Consider the following 22,456-nt stretch of genomic DNA (forward strand, 5'->3'; position numbering starts at 1 on the left):
TTTTTCTTACGGTGTTTACTGAAGGGGTTAACTAGTGGGCCAGTTTTATAGGTTGGGTCGTTACGGACGCGGCGATACTAAATATGTGTACTTTTATTGTTTTTGTTTGTTTTTTTTAGATAAAGAAATGTTTTTATGGGAATAATATTTTTTTTTTATTATTATTTATTTAGGAATTTTTTTTTTTTTTTTTTACACATGTGGAAATTTTTTTTTTACTTTTTTACTTTGTCCCAGGGGGGGACATCACAGATCGCAGATCTGATAGTGTGCACAGCACTCTATCAGATCGGCGATCATACTTTCATCGGAGCAGGCTGCAGCTTTCATCTGCAGCCTGCTCCGACCCGGAAGTGCTCCCTGCAGGACCCGGATACAGCCCCTCGGCCATTTTGGATCCGGGGCCTGCAGGGAGAAGACGTTCGGTACGAGGTGAGTACATCACCTTGTACCGATCGTCTCAGGGAAGCCCGCAGGGAGCCCCCTCCCTGCGCGATGCTTCCCTGTACCGCCGGTACACCGCGATCATGTTTGATCGCGGTGTGCCGGGGGTTAATGTGCCGGGGGCGGTCCGTGACCGCTCCTGGCACATAGTGCCGGATGTCAGCTGCGATATGCAGCCGACACCCGGCCGCGATCGGCCGCGCTCCCCCCGTGAGCGCGGCCGATCGCGTATGACGTACTATCCCGTCACCAGGAATTAAGGCCCACCCCACCTCGACGGGATAGTACGTCATACGGGCTTAAGGGGTTAAGGTGGAGGAAGAGGAGCTGAGGCCACTTGATGCAGTGCTTGCCATCCACTGGAGCACACGCTCTTCCTGGACCTCATCTACAAGGCGTACTGCTGTGCTGCTGCCAAAGAAAGGGAGTCAAGTAGCAGATGTCAGTGGTCTTTGGATAGGTCGAGATGGTGTTTATTCAGTTAAGCTTTCATTAACATTAACATCTAACCCACATACACCTCAAGCATCAAGCCTATTCTCCCTTCCACCACAACCTCGCTTTTTCCCACTCATGTTGTAATTAGCCTTCCCCTCTTATAACCTGCTGTTTCACAACCTTAGGCTCACAGCTGTCAGTCACGTGTCACTAAATGAACAATCACTATTTATTTTCTTAGATAGTGTGCCTGAACAACTCTGTTATACCTAACGATGTTTATGTGGAAATCTGACCTTCTGATTTGCCACTGAAATACAGTTTTATCACAAATGATTTGGATTAGCTAATTGGCCCTCCAGGCTGCACCCTGATATTAGGCCTAATGATGTTTAAGTGGAAATCTGGCCTTCTGATTTGCCACTGAAACACAGTTTTAGCACAAACGATTTGGAGTAACTAATGGGGCTTCCGGAGACTGCCACACAGTTTTTCCACAATCTAGTTCGATGCTGGAAGATCGATTTCACACAGGATCCTATCTATTTAACTGACAAGTTCACTTGCAGCAACATCACTAGTGCAAGAGCGACCTCTCTGCACTGTGACACAGAGACAATGGCGCCAGGAAAACAAGATGACAGCTTTTTATATGGCCAGGGACATGTGACTTCAGGAGCCAGTCACAGAAGAGCTTGTGTTAAGATGTTGTGGATGGTTTCTGGGCCCTGAATGGATCAACACACGTAAAGTAAAGGAAAAAAAATAAAGCGCGTGCCGCTCCTCTAACCTCTCCGCAAACCGTCCCCTTATCAAACACGTGTCCCTGTGCCCCACTCTCATTATACAGAACCACTATCCTAGCCAAAGTTATAACAGAAGCATAAGTGGAAACGCGATGATTTACCGAAGTGTGACCACCTTTTGCTGACTTTGAGTAAAAATGCTCGTGAAAGCAAACACGAATCCGAATGTGCTACGTTCGTGCTGAATTTGAGATTGGTGAACCGTTTCTGAACACGTTCGCTCAACTCTAGTCACAGTATGGAAATAATAATAAACATTGATGTCACAGTGCAGGGATAATACAAACAGTGTAGTCACAGTACAGAGATAATATACACAGTTATGTCACAGTACAGGGTGTGGTAGATCAGCTCACTGGCACACAGAGGTAGAAACCGGAACACTGTCTCTTTAAGTTCTTCACTGGGTTATTAGTTACATACGGCATAAGCCATGAAGTAAAATAAACACGGCCCTTTGGGCAAAACAGTAAAACAAAACAAATGGTATCTCATAGTCCATACGTCTGCAGGGATCTGCCCGCTCAGGGTTAGCAAACACATGGTTCAGTTTAACAGCAATGCAAGAACTTTCCTGGAGTTCCTCTCTCCAAACACACTGAATATTCAATGCCTCTGGAGGCCGACTATATACAGTCATGGCCAAAAGTATTCACACCCCTGCAATTCTGTCAGATAATACTCAGTTTCTTCCTGAAAATGATTGCAAACAGAAATTCTTTGGTATTATTATCTTCATTTAATTTGTCTTAAATGAAGAAACACAAAAGAGAATGAAGCAAAAAGCAAAACATTGATCATTTCACACAAAACTCCAAAAATGGGCCAGACAAAAGTATTGGCACCCTCAGTCTAATACTTGGTTGCACAACCTTTAGCCAAAATAACTGCGACCAACCGCTTCCGGTAACCATCAATGAGTTTCTTACAATGCTCTGCTGGATTTTTAGACCATTCTTCTTTGGCAAACTGCTCCAGGTCCCTGATATTTGAAGGGTGCCTTCTCCAAACTGCCATTTTTAGATCTCTCCACAGGTGTTCTATGGGATTCAGGTCTGGACTCATTGCTGGCCACCTTAGAAGTCTCCAGTGCTTTCTCTCAAACCATTTTCTAGTGTTTTTTGAAGTGTGTTTTGGGTCATTGTCCTGCTGGAAAACCCATAACCTCTGATGGAGACCCAACTTTCTCACACTGGGCCCTACATTATGCTGCAAAATTTGTTGGTAGTCTTCAGACTTCATAAAGCCATGCACACGGTCAAGCAGTCCAGTGCCAGAGGCAGCAAAGCAACCCCAAAACATCAGGGAACCTCCGCCACGTTTGACTGTAGAGACCGTGTTCTTTTCTTTGAATGCCTCTTTTTTTCTCTCCTGTAAACTCTATGCTGATGCCTTTGCCCAAAAAGCTCTACTTTTGTCTCATCTGACCAGAGAACATTCTTCCAAAACATTTTAGGCTTTTTCAGGTAAGTTTTGGCAAACTCCAGCCTGGCTTTTTTATGTCTCGGGGTGTGAAGTGGGGTCTTCCTGGGTCTCCTACCATACAGTCCCTTTTCATTCAGACGCCGACGGATAGTACGGGTTGACACTGTTGTACCCTCGGACTGCAGGACAGCTTGAACTTGTTTGGATGTAAGTCGAGGTTCTTTATCCAACATCCGCACAATCTTGCGTTGAAATCTCTTGTCAATAGGGTTGAGCGAAACGGATCGGTCATTTTCATAAATCGGCGACTTTTAGGCAAAGTCGGGTTTCATGAAACCCGAACCGATCCTAGTGTGGGATCGGCCATGCGGTACACGATCAGAGAGCCAAAGTCGCGTTTCATATGACGCTGTCACTGCCGTTTTTCATCCAATGAAGGAGGACGTAGAGTGTCGGCAGCGTGATGACATAGGTCTCGGTCCCCACCATCTTAGAGAAGGGCATGGCAGTGATTGGCTTGCTGTCTGCGGCGTTACAGGGGCTATAAAGGGGCATGCACGCCGACCGCCATCTTACTTCTGCCGATCTGAGCAGGGGCGTAACTACCGCGGTCGCAGCGGTCGCCATTGCGACCGGGCCCCGCAGGTCAGGGGCCCAGGGCCGGCCCCTGACCTGCGGGGCCGGACTGGCCATCGGGCACTTCTGGCAAATGCCAGAAGAGCCGGTGCCAGTAGTGGGCCGCCCGCTGTACTGTGCCCCCCGCCAGTGCCGCCGCCGCATTTAACTATACCGGCGTCTATGACAATGATGTCGGAGAGAGCGTCTCCTGACGCTCCCTCTCCCATCATTCCCCGCTCTGCCTCTTGCAGTACACTGCGGGTGCGCGATGACGTCATATCATCGCGAACCTGCTGTGTCCTGCGCAGACTGCAGCCACCGAGACAGGAGCAGGGACGAGCAGCGCGGGCAAAAGGAAAGGTGAGGAGAGTGTTTGTTTTTTTTTCTTTTTAACCGGACTGTGGGGCCATTATCGGGGGTGGTGGGATGAGATGTGGGCTGTGCTCTATATACCCCTGTGCGGGCTGTGCTCTATATACCACTGTGTGGGCTGTGCTGGATATACCACTGTGCGGGCTGTGCTGGATATACCACTGTGCGGGCTGTCCTGGATATACCACTGTGCGGGCTGTGCTCTATATACCACTGTGCAGGCTGTGCTGGATATACCACTGTGCGGGCTGTGCTGGATATACCACTGTGCGGGCTGTGCTCTATATACCACTGTGCGGGCTGTGCTCTATATACCACTGTGCGGGCTGTGCTGGATATACCACTGTGCGGGCTGTGCTCTATATACCACTGTGCGGGCTGTCCTGGATATACCACTGTGCGGGCTGTGCTCTATATACCACTGTGCAGGCTCTGCTGGATATACCACTGTGCGGGCTGTGCTGGATATACCACTGTGCGGGCTGTGCTCTATATACCACTGTGCGGGCTGTGCTGGATATACCACTGTGCGGGCTGTCCTGGATATACCACTGTGCGGGCTGTGCTGGATATACCACTGTGCGGGCTGTGCTGGATATACCACTGTGCGGGCTGTGCTCTATATACCACTGTGCGGGCTGTGCTGGATATACCACTGTGCGGGCTGTGCTCTATATACCACTGTGCGGGCTGTGCTGGATATACCACTGTGCGGGCTGTGCTGGATATACCACTGTGCGGGCTGTCCTGGATATACCACTGTGCGGGCTGTGCTCTATATACCACTGTGCGGGCTGTGCTGGATATACCACTGTGCGGGCTGTGCTGGATATACCACTGTGCGGGCTGTGCTGGATATACCACTGTGCGGGCTGTGCTCTATATACCACTGTGCGGGCTGTGCTGGATATACCACTGTGCGGGCTGTGCTGGATATACCACTGTGCGGGCTGTGCTGGATATACCACTGTGCGGGCTGTGCTGGATATACCACTGTGCGGGCTGTGCTGGCACCCAACACCATGTTGCAGTGCAGGAGATTCCTGCAACAGTCCGAGGCGTATCTAGGGGAATGTGGGGGGGGGGGGCATTTGGAAGTTCGCACCGGGGCCCATAGCTTTGTAGTTACGCCACTGGATCTGAGCATAGGGAGAGGTGTTGCTGCAGTTAGTCAGAAGCAGGGACAGAGTTAGGGAGGAAATATAAACCCCCAAACCGCTTGTGCTGGAGCGATTTTCACTGTCCCACACCACCTTTTTGTGCAGGGACAGTGGAGGTCGTATTTTAGTGCAGCAGCTGCATAGCTGTGTGCATGGTGCTGTGCAAACCAACTGCTTTTTTAAAAGCAAAATTCCTGTTGCTCCTTTCTGCACAGTTACCTATCTTGTTTATTTGTCCACATTTTTGTGTTCAGCTGTCCTTTTTATTGCTGCCATACTTGTCCTGAGCTCATTGTAGGGAGCTTGTTATTTTATTTTATTTTTTAAAATAATACGGTAACTCCAGCCACTTTCTGGCACGTTCATAGTGTTGTGTTATACCACTGGGCCAGAGTTGTGGTTCTGTGTCTCCCCCCCAAAAAAAGGGAGAATAAAATTTGCACACAGTGTATATTCTTCTGTACTGCTAGAGTGTCGTATATATCAGGCAGCCACTTTCTGCCACGTTCATAGTTTACTGTTATACCACTGGGCCAGAGTTGTGGTTCTGTGTCTCCCCCCCAAAAAAAGGGAGATTAAAATTCGCACACAGTGTATATTCTGCTGTACTGCTAGTGTGTCGTATATATCAGGCAGCCACTTTCTGCCACATTCATAGTTTACTGTTATACCACTGGGCCAGAGTTGTGGTTCTGTGTCTCCCCCCCAAAAAAAGGGAGATTAAAATTCGCACACAGTGTATATTCTGCTGTACTGCTAGTGTGTCGTATATATCAGGCAGCCACTTTCTGCCACGTTCATAGTTTACTGTTATACCACAGGGCCAGAGTTGTGGTTCTGTGTCTCCCCCCCAAAAATGAGGAAGTCTGGTGGAAGAGGCCGTGGGTGGGGGTTGTCACCTGGTACTGATGGTGGTGCTGCATCTGGTGGTAGTGGCAAAAGCACAGTAGCACCTAAGGCTGGAGGTGTTGAGCCTGCGTCATCGTCTGGCTACACAAGGCCTCGAAGGCTCCCTTACCTGGGAGTAGGAAAACAGCTTTTAAAGCCGGAGCAGCAGGAAAAAGTTTTGGCTTTCCTTGCTGACTCAGCCTCTAGCTCTTTGGCCTCCTCTTCCCAAAGTTCAAAATGTCACAGCAGCCAGTCGTCAGTGGATGCTCCCGGTCAGGAACAAGACGTTTCCTTGTGTCCTTCTCCCAAACCAAAAGTGAAGGATGCGTCAGGCGACACAACAGATTACTCCATGGAGCTCTTTACACATACCGTGCCTGGGTTAGAAAGGGAAATTGTACCCTGCCCATTACTAAAAGAATCGGACATGGAGTGCACTGATGCACAGCCACAGCTAGATTATGATGCTGTTCCATTGAGTCAGATCACTACATTGCCCTCGCAGTTTGCTGAGCCAGAATCTGACCCTGATGAGACTATGGTGCCCTGTCCCGAACGCTATAGCACCTTACACGGTGACACTGAGGAAGGTGCACATGACATTGAGGAGGAGGAGGTGATAGATGACCCAGTTGTTGACCCAGATTGGCAGCCATTGGGGGAAGAGGGTGGCGCTGCCAGTAGCTCAGAAGCGGAGGAGGGTTATCAACAGCAGCACCAATCTACATCGCAACAGCTGTCATCTGGAAGGCCCGTATCAGGCAAAAAACGTTTGACAAAACCAGTTTTAGGACAGCGTGGCCATCCTGTGAAAGTTGCACAGCGTGCAATGCCTGAAAAGGAATTCCATAGTAGGAAGAGTGCAGTGTGGCATTTTTTTGACCAAGATCCCAATGATCAGTCAAAAGTGATCTGTAAAAAATGCTCAAAGACCTTTAGCAGAGGGAAGATTCTTAACAATTTAAATACAACGTGCATGCGTAGACATTTAAACAGCATGCACTTGCAAGCCTGGACTAACTACCTAACGTCCCGTACCGTTGGTGCACCAGGTCTGAATGAAGGTAGTCAGCACCGCAACATTGCTTCCCTCACTGTAAGCCCTCCGGTTAGGACACCAGCAGCAAATGTGGAGGGATCGTCGCTAGGCCAAAGCAGTCAGGGAGTCAGAAGGTTATTGGTAGGAAGCACTGTATGTAGGCCAACATCACCAACTCACTCTCAATCTGCCATGTCCACAACCACCACCACCGCTAGTTCCACTGTAGCGCCCCCACTGCCGCAGGGCCGAGGAGTACCCGGTACCGGGCCTCTGAGTCTCTGCTCTGGGGTTGTCACGGTGGCTAGACCCGGTCCGTGACCCTGCTGAGGGGCGTACAATAATAGATGTGGATGGTGGTGGAGGTGCGGTGCAGTAAATAACGAGGACACCAGGTTGCAGTCTCTTTACCTCTTTTCTGAAGGCTTCTGAGTCCTCAATCCGGAATATGGTTAACAGGGCTGCGCAAGTCCGGCCGGTCCGATGGCACCTCCAGAGTTCCCTTTGCAGGTGGAAATCTGTGCCTACCTTCCTGCGCTTGTGTTGTGGTCCTCCCCTGCTGTGCTTACGGGATAGTACCCCACAACTGTTGTGTCTGTTTCTCGTGTTCCCTCACAACTCGATTCTGATGTTCTCCCTCTACGTCCCCCTGATCTTACGGTTAGGACGCACCCGTATGACGGGAGGCTCGGAGCTCTTCCGGGACTCTTGCGTCGCCCCACTCCTGTTGTTACCCCCCTGTGTCTTCCTGGGTCTGGGTGAGACAGCCCGCCTGTAACTGACTGTCCTGCCGTGGGTTTGAAGTTTGGCTTGGAGCACTATACTTCCTCGGCGTTCCGGCCACCGGTTATGCGCCTCAATAGGATGTTGCCTCATCTTACAGAACGACTCCTACTGGTATTCTCCTTGTTGCGTTGATCTCATTTCTCACTCAGCACAATAAATCTCGCTTCTTATCCTTTCTTGGGGTACCGCCGCTATATCGTGCAGGCGCGGTCCCGTAACGTTCTCTCTGTTCGCTAGGCCTCTGTCAGGATCCCACCCCTGACAGGGACCCCTCTGAATCTTCCCCTACAACACCCTCTGCCACAAGGTGTTGCCTGGTTCCAACCCAGCCAGCTTTCTGTCTAACTTCCTGCCTAACCCCCAGTTTTACCAGACTGTGAGGAGTGGCCTAATAAATAGAACCCTTAGCTCCCCCTGGAGGCCAGACTGTGAAATGTATTGGTGTCTGTGATACCTGGTCAGATGAACTCCTTCAGTGCCATCAGACGTACCATAGCCCCCCTTAGCGGCGGAGCCACAGTACTGCAACGACCAGGACTCTGGGGCGCTGCACCACCATAGGCAGCTCTCCAGACCAGCTCACCCTAGAAGAGACTCTTGTTAGGAAATGAAAGTACTCATCCTGTCATCCGCGTACACAGGGTTTGAATGCCCACATTGCCAGACTTATCTCGTTAGAGATGATGCCCTACCGGTTGGTTGAAAGCGAAACTTTCTAAGCCCTGATGGCCTATGGAGTACCACGCTATGACCTACCCAGTCGCCACTTCTTTGCGAGAAAAGCCATCCCAGCCCTCCACCAGCATGTCAAAGACCGCATTGTCCATGCACTGAGGCAGTCTGTCAGTGGGAAGGTGCACCTCACAACAGATGCATGGACCAGTAGACATGGCCAGGGACGTTACGTGTCCATCACGGCGCACTGGGTTAATGTCGTGGATGCAGGGTCCACAGGGGACAGCAATAGTGGGACAGTTCTGCCTAGCCCACGATCTAGGAAACAGTTGGCTGTAGACGTTCGCCACCCCACCTCCTCCACCTCCTCCAGAAGCAAAAGCTCATCCACAGAGCGCTGTCGCACGACCACTCCATCCGCAGCTGCCAGTGTTGCACACGAGGTGTCCCATTACGGAACAGCTAGTGGGAAGCGTCAGCAGGCCGTGTTTGAAATTAAGTGTTTGGGCGACAACAGACACACCGCGGAAGTTCTGGCCGAGTTCTTGCAGCAAGAAACTCAGTCATGGCTGGGCAGTGTACATCTTGAGGCAGGCAAGGTAGTCAGTGATAATGGAAGGAATTTTATGGCTGCCATAGCCCTTTCACAACTCAAACACATACCTTGCCTGGCTCACACTTTGAACCTGGTGGTGCAGTGCTTTGTTAAAAATTATCCGGAGTTACCAGCCCTGCTCCTGAAGGTGCGAAGACTTTGCTCGCACATCCGCCGGTCGCCCGTACACTCCAGCCGTATGCTGAACCATCAGCGATCGCTCAATCTTCCACAGCACCGCCTAATTATCGACATTGCAACAAGGTGGAACTCCACACTGCACATGGTTCAGAGGCTGTGTGAACAGAGGCGTGCTGTCATGTATTTGTGGGAGGATACGCATACACGGGCAGGCAGTTGGATGGCAGACATGGAGTTGTCTGGTGTGCAGTGGTCCAAGCTACAAGACCTCTGTCAAGTCCTTCAGTGTTTCGAGGAATGCACACGGCTGGCAAGTGCAGACGATGCCATCATAAGCATGAGCATCCCACTTATGCGTCTGCTGATGCAAAGTTTGACGCACATCAAGGAGCTGGCGTCTGTAGCCGAGGAGGAGGGAATCCTTGATGACAGTCAGCCATTGTCTGGTCAGGGAACTGTCCAGGACGAGGTGGCGGTTGAAGAGGATGAGGATGAGGATGATGGGGATGACTATGTATGGGAGGAGGATGCTTCTCAGGGGCCACTTGAAACTGGTGGCGTTGCAAGGTCAGGTACAGGTTTCTTGCGGGACACTTGTGATGTGGATTTCCAAGAAAGTGCTCCTCAACCCAGCAGGACCAGTGAATTGACACCAGGAACATTGGCCCACATGGCTGAGTATGCCTTGCGTATTCTAAAAAGGGACCCCCGCATTGTCAAAATGATGACCGATGACGATTACTGGTTGGCCTGCCTCCTGGATCCACGCTATAAAGGGAAAATGCAAAACATCATGCCACATGAGAACCTTGAGCAAATATTGGCTACCAAACAAGCAACTCTTGTAGACCGTTTGGTTCAGGCATTCCCAGCACACAGAGGCGGTGATGTTCCTCACACTTGCCGTAGGGGGCAACATGACAGAGGTGCTAGAGGTGCCGAAATCCGAAGTGGCGTTGGACAGAGGGGTTTTCTGACAAGGTTGTGGAGTGATTTTTCAATGACCGCCGACACAACAGGGACTGCTGCATCTATTCAAAGTGACAGGAGACAGCATTTGTCCAGTATGGTTACAAACTATTTTTCATCCTTTATCGATGTTCTCCCTCACAGGTCATTCCCCTTTGATTACTGGGCATCTAAACTAGACACCTGACCCGAATTGGCAGAATATGCATTACAGGAGCTCGCTTGCCCTGCTGCCAGTGTGCTTTCAGAAAGAGTCTTCAGTGCTGCTGGTTCAATACTGACTGAAAAAAGGACACGTCTGGCTACCCAAAATGTAGATGATCTAACCTTCATTAAAATGAACCAATCATGGATTGGCAATTCTTTTGCCCCACCTTCCCCTGCTGACACGTAGCTTGGGTGATAAATGACTCGCTTTTGCCCTCCTCTTACTGACTTTGCCAATTCCTCCATTTGCAGCTGCTGAATGTCCACCATAGGCCATTTTTATACCTCCCTAAATAGGCTGACTCCCCCCACAGGACCGTGGTCACCACTTGGCGCAAGCACCCGTGCAAGTGCCGTTTGCCTGGACAGGTGGGTGCGCCCACTCTACCTCTACTAAACAAAGCTGAGTTTGAATATACAGGCTTTCGGCCTCTATCAACAATATGAAACTGTATTTGGCCTGGTTCTTGGTTTGGGCCTAGTGACGTCTGCTGCTGCCTCTTGGTTTCCTCAAAGAAACAAAGCTGAGTTTCAATTTACAGGCTTTCGGCCTGTATTTAGAATTTGAAACTGTATTTGCCCTACTAGTTTGGTTGGGCCCTACTAACAGTGTCTGCTGCTGCTTGTTGTTGTCCTCCACTGAACAAAGCAATGCTGCCTGTTTACTCCTGTTACCAATTTTTTTCTGCTTTTAGCCTCCTTTTTTATTTTGGGCCTATATCTGTGTTTCCTCCTCATCCTGCTTATTACCCAGCCACTGCTTGATGGGTCTGCTGGTACATTGACTCAGACCACTACATTCCCCTTGCACTCTACACAGCCAGAATCTGACCCTGCTGAAAGTCAGGTCCCCCTTCCCGCATACTTTACCACCTTACACGGGGACAAAGAGGAAGGTGCATATGAAAGTGCAGGTTCCTTCATCAGGTGGGGGGGCATACTCGTTGGCAACGTCACTGTCACAGGGCCCGTCATAGTACGCCAAAGTGTCACTGCCGGTGGGAGGCGCACCCGCCGTCAAACACAACGCCGTACTTTGAGGGGCCCTGTGCCAGTGCCAATGCGAACGAGTGGGCCCCCCTGCTTGTCCTGGATCACAGCACTTGCAAAGTTGAAATACTTACCTCTCCCTGCTCCACCGCCGTGACGTATTCCACATTTCCTGGGCCCAAGAAAAAATTGAGCCAGCCCTCCCCCCCCCCCCACAACTTTAACCAAATGACCCCCAATTTTCAAAACCTAACTATTATTATAAGGTTAATTAAGATTGACAAGCTTAAGTAACAATAATTGATGTTTTTGACATTAAAATGGGCTCTGTAGGTGTTTTCCTGTCCTCCACTCACTGCCGACTTTTATTCCCCATTGACTTGCATTGGGTTTCGTGTTTCAGTCGGCCCCCGACTTTTCGCAATGATCGGCCAATTTCACCCGACCCGACTTTTGACAAAGTCGGGTTTCGCGAAACCCGACTCGATCCTGAAAAAGTAAAAGTCGCTCAACCCTACTTGTCAATTTTTCTTTTCCATCCACATCTAGGAGGGTTAGCCACAGTGCCATGGGCTTTAAACTTATTGATGACACTGCGCACGGTAGACACAGGAACATTCAGGTCTTTGGAGATGGATTTGTAGCCTTGAGATTGCTCATGCTTCCTCACAATTTGGTTTCTCAAGTCCTCAGACAGTTCTTTGGTCTTCTTTCTTTTCTCCATGCTCAATGTGGTACACACAAGGGCACAGGACAGAGGCGGAGTCAACTTTAATCCATGTCAACTGGCTGCAAGTGTGATTTAGTTATTGCCAACACCTGTTAGGTGCCACAGGTAAGTTACAGGTGCTGTTAATTACACAAATTAGAGAAGCATCACATGATTTTTCGAACAGTGCCAATACTTTTGTCCACCCCCTTTTTTATGTTTGGTGTGGAATTATATCCAATTTGGCTTTAGGACAATTCTTTTTGTGTTTTTTTTCATTTAAGACAAATTAAATGAAGATAATAACAAAGAATTTGTGTTTGCAATCATTTTCAGGAAGAAACTGAGAATTATCTGACAGAATTACAGGGGTGTGAATACTTTTGGCCATGACTGTAAGCCCCAAATCACACCCTGGGGTGGAGATAAGGTGGACAACCTCCCACCCGCTCTATGGTTGTCCACAAAAACCCAGCCCTTAAACAAAATGGCTGATTAACCCCTCTCAACACTTGTGTTCTGGAGGAAAATGTCTGGGTCTCAAGTCGCGGAAGCCAGCCAGTATCCTTCAGATGTCACAGAATAGGGTTAATAAACAGTAAAATGCGATGCAACACATTTTTTTGGCCCAAATTAAGACTAGTTAGACAAATTTATCAAACACCATAAAATCTGGCACATTTTAATAGTGTCTAGTTTAAGTTTATACTGTCTAAGAACTATACAGTTTTGATAAATAATTGACTTTGTGCCAGAATTGTGAGCCACAATGTTTGCCGCATTTTTTTAGCCACATAACATTGAGTTGCAAAAAGTGTCTAAAACAGATCATAAATGTGGCGCAAGTCACAACACAGTTTATTGGTGCAAATTGTCCCACAATTCTGGTGCATTTTGCTTGATAAACATGTCCCAACGAGTGTAATATTTTGAAGTCCTCTTCCATTTTTGGTTCCAACTGTCGAACCATTTACAGACCCATTTTCTCTTCCAATTAAGTCTCACTGCTTTGCTGTCTCCTTGCTTCGTTTACCTTCCAACAATTTCCTTTTTTTTCACACCCCTTTAGGTTTTTATACATCTCAGAAGCCTATTTTGTCTCCGTGTCCTGCTTTGAGCAATTTTCAGAGACTTCTGACAATTGCCGACACACCTAGGCACAATTTTCCAAAAGTTCCCCGGTGAAACATTATACACAAATGGTAAGCACGAGCATAACATTTACGTTGAATACAAGAGGAGAATAACTGGATGAAAACAGGGATTTGCAAAGCTGCTGTAAAATTAGATAACCAGAAGATGATAAAATGATTACAACTCAAAAATCATTTCATAATCAAGTCTAAGTAGGTACATTTTACCCATAAAAACAAGCGTATTTTCCATCCAGGTTTGGTAATTTAGTCTATTTAATGTTTCTCCTATTCTCTGTTTTTTATCAAGCTCTATTATATTTTTCTATGACCCAGTGCTTTGCATTCACAGTGAGTGCTAAATGATGGTACGTAAAGAGGCAACATTATACATTTTAATCAGGTTGATATATTACCCAGTTAGCACTAAAATGTTGAGCGGCAATTTAGTGCTGCCGAATCTAGAACAATACACTTGGGGGATATTGTAGACAATTATGAAGGAGGTAAACACCGAGGTTACACAGGAAGTAATGCTGAATATTCAGCTTCAGAGATACAAGAATTGGTAAGGTCTGAACCTTGTAGACATCATGAATTGATCTGTAACTTTTGCATACATCTTAGACCTGTTCCCAGTACCTGGAATGTAATGGGGGAATCCAGTCTTAGGGCAGGGGTACCTTTCCCTTGTCTTTTCAGATACCATTAAATGATTTACTTTTATATAAACATTTGGACATCCTACCATATCCTAAAATGTGAAGATTATGCGTCAAAGGAAACACCTACTGAGCTCTGAACTTGCAGCTGCATCAGGAGACATGTCAAAGAAATCAGTTCTTGAAAACATAAGAAGCAATTTATAAATCAATCTTGGGGCACAGTCAGATGGACATAAAACATGGCCGACGATCGCATCGCAGTGCAATGACCGGCCGGCACCTCTCCTGACCTGAGTGTGACAGTTTCAGATATTTTTCTATGCAGCTGTCAGGCTCAGGTTAGGAGAGGTACCGGTCAGTCTATTCACTGTGATGCGATTGTCGGCCGTGTTATATGTCAGTCTGACTGTGCCCTTAAACTGAAATTATGTTGATAAGGTCTAAACTTTTCAGACATCTAGCATATCCTAGAATGTGAAAAGGGATCGTCCACCGGGCTCTGAACTTGCAGCTCCGCAAGCAATCATGTAAAACAAAGCAGTTGTTGAAAACAAAAGAATCAATGCTTATAAATGAATCCTAAACTCAAATTCAATTGATAAGGTCTAAGCTTTTCAGACACCATTAGATAATGTAGTTTTCTGTAACTTTTGCACATTCTACAATATCGTAGAATAGTTTTCAGTACCTAGGATGCAATAGAGAGAGTACAGTCTTAGGGTAGGAGTGCCTTCCTTTTGGGGCTTGACTATGTGAAAAATAACAGCATTACACTAAAATACTTGGAAGCCAACAAGGCCCTTTCTTCCAAATCCAAAGGTTATTATATTCATAGATTAATGTGTTTTATAGGTAGCATATATCCCCCTGTATACCTGCTGAATTCTGAACTTGCAGCTCCTCAAGTTCTCATTCCTCACCCGCCCTCCAATCATCTGCATTAACGTCTTGGATGAGTGTGTCCATCCTGAGCCACGGCGTTGTGATTCCGCCTCATCAGGTGAGGCTAACATAAGGTGTTAAACACAATATCATAGTTACACATCTAAAATATTTTTTCAAGAAATGAGTATGCCATTTACCAATAGTCATATAAAAATAATCCAATAATAGAAACACTTTTTACCTTTCCTCCATCTTTACCTAGTTGCAGAATTTAGTTAATGGACGCCCAGATTACCTGGTTCATAATTTATGGTAAGTTGTTTTTTTTTCTTTTGATATTTTTTAATTTCCATATCACTATTTACACTCCTCAACACTGAGATTGCAACACCAAGAAGGAAAAGTTGTGGCATTATGGAAATCATAGAATGGATAGATTAGTGATCTGCAAATGATGAAAAAATGGAAACAAAATGATCAATATACCTAAGTTTCTACACTATTGAGCATGAGGCCACGTGAAGAAATCCCTGCACTTACAGCCTTGGATGATATCACTGAGGATATTAATGGTCGTCTGAGTAAGGTTCTGCTGTGTTGAATGTACTTGGGAAATCATCAAGATCCTCTGCTGGCAGCTCTTTTGCAATTGCCGACCAATGACGTCCCAGATGAGCTCGATGGGAAACAAGACCGGAGATGCTGTAGCACATGGGAGCTCGTTTAGGTGGCAGGTTGCTCACAGTAGTACAAGCAATATGTGGCCTGTTGTTGTTTTGAAAAATAGCTCCTGGGACACTTTGCAGAAATGGTCACTTCGGGAGAAATGTACCATTAGTTAGTGGTTAGTAGGGGCACCATGAAGTGCTTGCGTAAGGGAGAGGACATAGATAAAATTGAATATGGAGATAACTGGGGTCAGTAGATTTGAGGAACCAGGCAAAAAAACCTGAAAACATGCCCTTGGGGCCAGGTTCACTGATATAGGTCATATTGTGACAATTTGGTATCTTCAATATCGGGACCGATCAAAAATGCTAGGTTAAATAAATTTTGACTTTATTCAGAACCCTTTATACCTATTTACAATACTCTGTTTTGTACAAGACTATTGTCAACCGTGTTCTTTTCTTATTTTTACACAATTTTTTTTATTGAATTGCCTGGGGAACTGTTGATGTCAGGGCACCGTTCCCAGTTTGGTCTAAAAGAGAAGATAAGCCTTACAATCCTTTATAGAAGCATTTTTTTTGCTTTACTTTAGGTAATCAATGAAACATTCAGCCTCTATCAGATAGCGACATCATCTGAAGCTTATACCGAGAGCAGCCAATAAAGCTGAGACGTAAAAGTTGAAACATGAGTGTAAAATCTATAATATTGAGTACTATCACAGCAGCCAGGCACCTCTCGACTTGTACGTTACACAAAAAGCCATCTGCATGTTACGAGGCATGGCAATACATACTCGTTACTGGCATGGAATTACTAGAAGAAGTGCCTATTAACGGCTGCTTAAAGTATGTAAATTAATTCTGGTTATGGGATGATTTGAGGTTGTCATCAGATGGGCATTATGGGGACCATCAGGGACATCCAAAATACCCCTGGAAAGTGAAGCAAATTTCTTAACATTTTATATTAGCGTACGTTTCCAAAACATGGAATAAGAGAACAAAAAAATAACAAAAAAGTGCAGAAAGAAGAAAATTAAAAAGTTGAAAAAAAATAAAAAATGTTGGCGGCATGACATAGGAAGTGAGGTTTATGGCACTGTAGGGATTCACGCTAATTGGACACAAGAACTGTATCCCTGTATGTACTCTACCAGCTGCCAAACAGTGAGCGGTTTATTAAAAGTCCACAAAGTTGGCACAAATTTGTGACAAAATAAACAAAACAGTTCACATAGCAAATACGGGCTCACCTGTTTATAATAAAGTCCACTCTCTCTCCCACCGGTAGAGACTGACTAGTACATTAAAGTCCTTTTTTCCTCCAACACACAGACAGCTCCTAGTGTGCTCAGCTGCCTTATAAAGCACCTGGAAAACCTAGATTGGAGATACAGAATGGGAGCGACTATTCCCACCCAAGCTGTTCTGGTTGCTCCTAAAACCTGGACCCAAAATCCGGTTTCATTAAAAACTTCTCAAAAACCTACTGTTGCTGGAACCTCATCTCCGGGATTTACATCACCGAGGCTAGCCACCTCAGTGACACATACCTCCCATCCAGGACTTTACCACCTGGTTTACTACACCACTCAATGGAAAGTGTGTCACACAATATGGTAGTCAAAATATGGACCAAATGTCCCTTTTTTACTTATCTAAATAAAGGGGCATTAATGGACTGTAATGCATTTATCAATTTCCACCCTAAAAGTGGTGTATGTATGCAACAAAAATAGATCTATTACATACAAACCCCAGCAATTTGATGGCACATGAATGTTTTAAGGTTGTTTCCTATTGATACAGTACCTTATCCTAGAAGCATTTACCATTTCTACCTTGAAATCTTAAGGGTCTTGATTCTGTTGAGTATACTATCAATTTTAATGAATTTATGGTCTCAATTAAAGTGTACCTGTTGTTTCAGAACTTTTCAGAATAAGCTGTCCTGTGTGTGTAAATAAAGATTAACACTAATGTTAGGGATTTTATGACTTTATGACTATACGAATTGTGAAACCTGGATGATAAAGAAGCAAGACAGAAGAAGAATCCACACATTCGAAATGTGGTGCTGGAGAAGGATGTTACCAGTATCATGGATGGCAAGAAGAACAAACAAATCAACTTTGGAACAAATGAAGCCAGCTACGACTTGCCTACTTTGGACACATCATATGAAGAGATCAGTCACTGGAGAAGGACATCATGGTGGGAAGAATAGAACGAAGAAAGCGAAGAGGAAGACCAGCAACCTGATGGCTTGATGCTATCAAGATAACAGCGTAGAAGACCTATCTAGGCTTGCACAAGATCGATCTTCCTAAAGAGCGTTCGTCTATCAAGGCGCCATGGCTCGTGAAGCAAATTGCATGAGATTATAGATTTGACATATCTTGGAAACTCTGTGTGCAAAAACTGGAAATTGGATTTGAGTAGATTTAAGCTATAAATTAGACCAACCCCTTGTATAAATACATAACATTCGTTAAGCTGTGGAGGCTCTGTCCTCGGTGGAATCCCGGTGGAAAAAGGCAAAAAGTCATGAATTTGAATGGTGTCCTGGACTTTACCACCTAATGGCTACCTCCAATATGGTGTGCCTAATAGAGATGAGCAAAATGATGTGCAGGACCCTGGCCCAGCTCCCTTACGGCAGTCTTTGCCTTCCAGAACAACCTCCTAATTGCCGGTATGCCCAGTTCATCTTATAATTACTAGATCATCATGACGTTGCGGCGGTCCAACTAATCAGCAGAGAAGTCGGGGATGCCGGCAAGTCGGCAAAGCTCTGATCTGGCTGCCATTGACTACTGACGTGGTTGTTTGACGAATCATAACAAAATACCGCACCCAAATAAGGACACCACTGGCCAAATAACAGCTCCGTACTTAGCACATTTTATATAGTGTTTGCTATCTGCCATGATGAAGTTTTAGTTGCAATAATTGTTTGGATTTTTATTCTATAGGTGACGCTCTACAGGAGCAGGAGGCTGAACTGTGAGGAATCAGAGACCACTGCATGTTCATTATATTTTTTCTGCTACCTTGTAACACTGGCGTTAAATCATCGTAGCTCAGGGTGGAGCAGTTGGATAAGCAATTTGGTAACCTTGTGTGGGCTTGGAGGTGTCCCTAACATTATTCAGCCCTACAGAAGTGTTACTAGTGTCTGGCAGGTCTGGTGCATGATGAACTTGGCGGGGCTTTGCTGAGTAGTTAATGCTTTTGCAGCCTCTTGGGGTTGTTATCACTGATACAAAGCTGGCAGAGCGAAGTAGGACCAAATGCTGGATAGGATTTTTTTATTAATAAACTGAGCCTGAAGTGATGTGCACAGGCTTTAACTCCGAGCAGTTTGCGCTGAGTCATCAGAAGCAACTGCAATATATGTGAGTGGCGGCAGCCTATGGGCATGTGCATAGGTGCAGACATTGGAGCGGCAGCTTCATTGCAACCTGAAAATGCTGTAAAGCTGGGCACTGCATACACACCTGTTTTACCGTGGGTCTTGCCGAGGGAAACTTGAAATCATTACATCTGATGTTACAGTTGTTTTTTCATCCCTCCATTTATTCTGCTATTGTCATCAATTTTTTTTAATTCTGATAAAAAGTTACTGCTAGGCAAACTTGATTTGCTTCTTCCTGTAGTTGGCTGTAGTTTGCGCATTACCTGTGACATGCTGCATGCTGCTGTATATGGTGCAGTCTCCGGCCTCTCTTGTGCACTTTTATTTGCCGCTTATCCTATTCACCTGGGTGATGCTGCAATACAAGGCACAACTAATGTACAGAACAGAGGCATCATACCTATTAAGCATGAGCACTTGGCAATCTCCAACAGTCCCATAGACATTGAAAAAATGAGTGCCGCCATTTCATTCTGATGGAGTATTTCAGACGTCTGTACTTTGGATCGATGGGGTCCTCCTTTGATCATCAAGTTATCACCAATCCTGTGAATTGGTGATACCTTGCAATGTTGGAAAGACCACTATAAATGGAACTTATCATAAGAATTCGGTGTCATTCACTGCTTGGGCGGTGAAGTGAGATGTACTGGTGTTGGCCTAATCTGTGCTAGGTGCTGCTGAAAGCGACTTGTGATGGTATATCCCAGCATGAGAGCAGTCAATCAAGCCATGAGGTGGACATGCCAATAGGACTCTTCAGAAGTGCAGCACCCTAGGAGTCTTCAGAGAAGCAGAACCCCCCATCACTATTCAGAAGGGCAGCACCACTCCCATGACTCTTCAGAAAGAAGCACCACCTCATGACTCTTCACAAAAGCAGGACCACTCCCATGACTATTCAGAAGAGCAGCACCACTCCCATGGCTCTTCAAAAGAGAAAGACCACTCCCATGACTATTCAGAAGAGCAGCACCATTCCCATGGCTCTTCAAAAGAGAAAGACCACTCCCATAACTATTTAGAAGAGCAGCACCTCTCCCATGGCTCTTCAAAAGAGAAAGACCACTCCCATGACTATTCATGACTCTTTAGAAGAACAGTACCACCCTAGTATTATTATTAAAATGAGCAGCACCACTCCCATGACTCTTTAAAAGAACAATTCCATCCTAGTATTATTAAAATGAGCAGCACCACTCCCATGACTCTTTAAAAGAACAGTACCACCCTAGTATTATTATTAAAATGAGCAGCACCACTCCCATGACTCTTAACAGGTAATCTGAATAAAATTCATTCTGTTATAAGAAAAAAAAACATGACTTGAACGTGATGTCTGCTCATGTGAGCTGCTCATAAACTTTATCACTTTAGTCACTATTGTACATCTCTGGATGTTTTTTTTTCCCCACAGAGTGGTAGAAACAGTTTTCAAAAGGAAAAAATGATTCGTATCATGGTGAAATAAAACACTTCTGTGGGACTGCTCTGTAATCGCCATTTACATGCAAATCGTGAAGCAATAATAGTAATTACTAGGGAAATATTTTAAGCAGGTGAGATAAATTTCATCCATTTGGAAACACATTTACATAAAATAATTATCGCTAAAATTTTCTGTCTGAACACTGCAAAATTTGCTCTGTATTAAAACACATTCTCCAGTTGCCCATAGACAGAGGGGTATAGTTCATCATTATCGGGAGCTGGTTTCAACCAAACTTAACATAGACATAATTGATAGACTTGAACACTGGCACGCTATTAGTGCTGGAGGATCATCATGAGTATATGGATTGGATGGTTCTTGGGGTTCTGCAGGGTGAAATCTTTTGGGAATGTAAGAGATTAGGCATCTATTTTTTGTGGTTCCAAGATGGCAAATTATAAAAGGGGTTAAAAAATGCGCATGACCAAGTCACTGTCAGATTTGTTCCAAAATGTGCCTGGAGGAGGGGGCTCGGTAATGCTTCAAATAAATGTTTTTGTGTTTTGACAATTTTTTAATCAACGGCTATAGTGGGAAAAATGTTCTAACCTTTGCATTTTGTGTCGGTAATCATCAGACTAAAGGCTCCCATACACATTAGACTAATGTTGGTGCCAAAATCGATGGGTTCAACCGATAAACTAATGTATGCAGCGATGCTAGTCGACTGTCCCCGGACAAATCATTGGGCATGTGTGATTTGTTGATTCTTTTGTTCTCTAAGACATAAGCTTCTGCAACACCCCAGGTGGCTGGTTGTTGCAGTGATGTTGCCTTCCTTTCGGAGAGGGTGATGTCATGCTTGGAGGCAAGGGAGATTCTCTCTATCAGGTAAGGCACTCGCATTCAACACATCTGAATCTAGGCCAGGAGGGGGAGCTCAGGACCTAGATTCAGGGGTGCTTCCTTACACTTTATGTATCCTGGTCTGGCGGGGGAGCTAGTTAGTCTGAGGGAGACAGTGGAGGGAGACAGTTGGTCTCCAGGAGAGCAGAAGGGCGTCTAGAGCAGACGTAGGGGTTGAGCAGCCACGAGGGAGATGCTACCCCTGGAAAGAGTGAGAAGCAGAAGGAGAGTTGAATTGTGGAGGAGCTTAGGGGGAAGAAGCACAGAGGAAGAGGCTCAGCAGGGGAACAGCAGAAGGACACCTTAGGAGCCAGAGTGCAGAAGCCGGGTATCGGGAGCCCGAGGTCGTGTTGTTCTCCAGGACGCACGGCAGAACCGGAGGACATAGGACTGTATGTCAATTGCCTGCATCATGTCTGAGGTGAAGCAGTAACTTTAGAGCCCGGGGCATGATAGAGTCCCTATAAACAGGCTCAAGCTGCCTATCGTACAGACATCTGTCTTAGGACAGGAGAGAGGGGACTTGCACTGAGCTTCAAGCGGCAGGGACCTAACCAACTAAACAGTGCATGTAGGAAAGGCTTACGGACCTCACCTAGGAGAGGGATCTCCTATTGCCTCCAAGCCGGCCGGACCACAACTACCCTGCACTTGGTACCCTGGACTGAGGACTAATATTACCATCAGTAAACCAGATAAAGACTTTGCAAACCTGTTGTGAGCTCTATTTTTGGGCTCCCTCTAGTGGTCACAAGCGGTACTGTGTAGTGTTGTCTTTGTGCAGGTTGGCAGCATCAGCTGGTTCGTTATCCTTGGTTGGTTTCCTATTTAGCTCACCTGGAGATTCAGTTCCTTGTCTGCTATCAATGTATTCAGTGCTCTTCAGATTCCTTGTGACTACCTTGCTCCCAGTCTCTCCAAGACAAGCTAAGTTTTTGTTTGTTCATTTTTTGATTATCAGCATTCATTATGTTTCTTGTCCAGCTTGCTAAAATGTGATTTCCTCGCTTGCTGGTTGCTCTAGGGGACTGAGTTTCTCCCCCCACACCGTTAGTTGGTGTGGGGGTTCTTGAAATCTCAG

At 46.0% G+C, this 22,456-nt stretch overlaps 1 protein-coding gene across 1 annotated transcript in view; it reads left to right on the plus strand.

The window, feature by feature from the left end:
* Positions 1-288: 288 nt before the first annotated feature.
* The window catches only part of LOC143805998 (leucine-rich repeat and fibronectin type III domain-containing protein 1-like protein), a 334,629-nt gene continuing 312,461 nt past the window's right edge, over positions 289-22,456 (plus strand). The window contains exon 1 of the mRNA XM_077285872.1: positions 289-432. The gene's annotated coding sequence lies outside the window, so the exon portion shown is untranslated. The remainder of the gene's footprint in view (positions 433-22,456) is intronic.

Source organism: Ranitomeya variabilis, chromosome 2, assembly GCF_051348905.1.
Source record: "Ranitomeya variabilis isolate aRanVar5 chromosome 2, aRanVar5.hap1, whole genome shotgun sequence".
In the NCBI taxonomy this organism is placed as follows: domain Eukaryota; kingdom Metazoa; phylum Chordata; class Amphibia; order Anura; family Dendrobatidae; genus Ranitomeya; species Ranitomeya variabilis.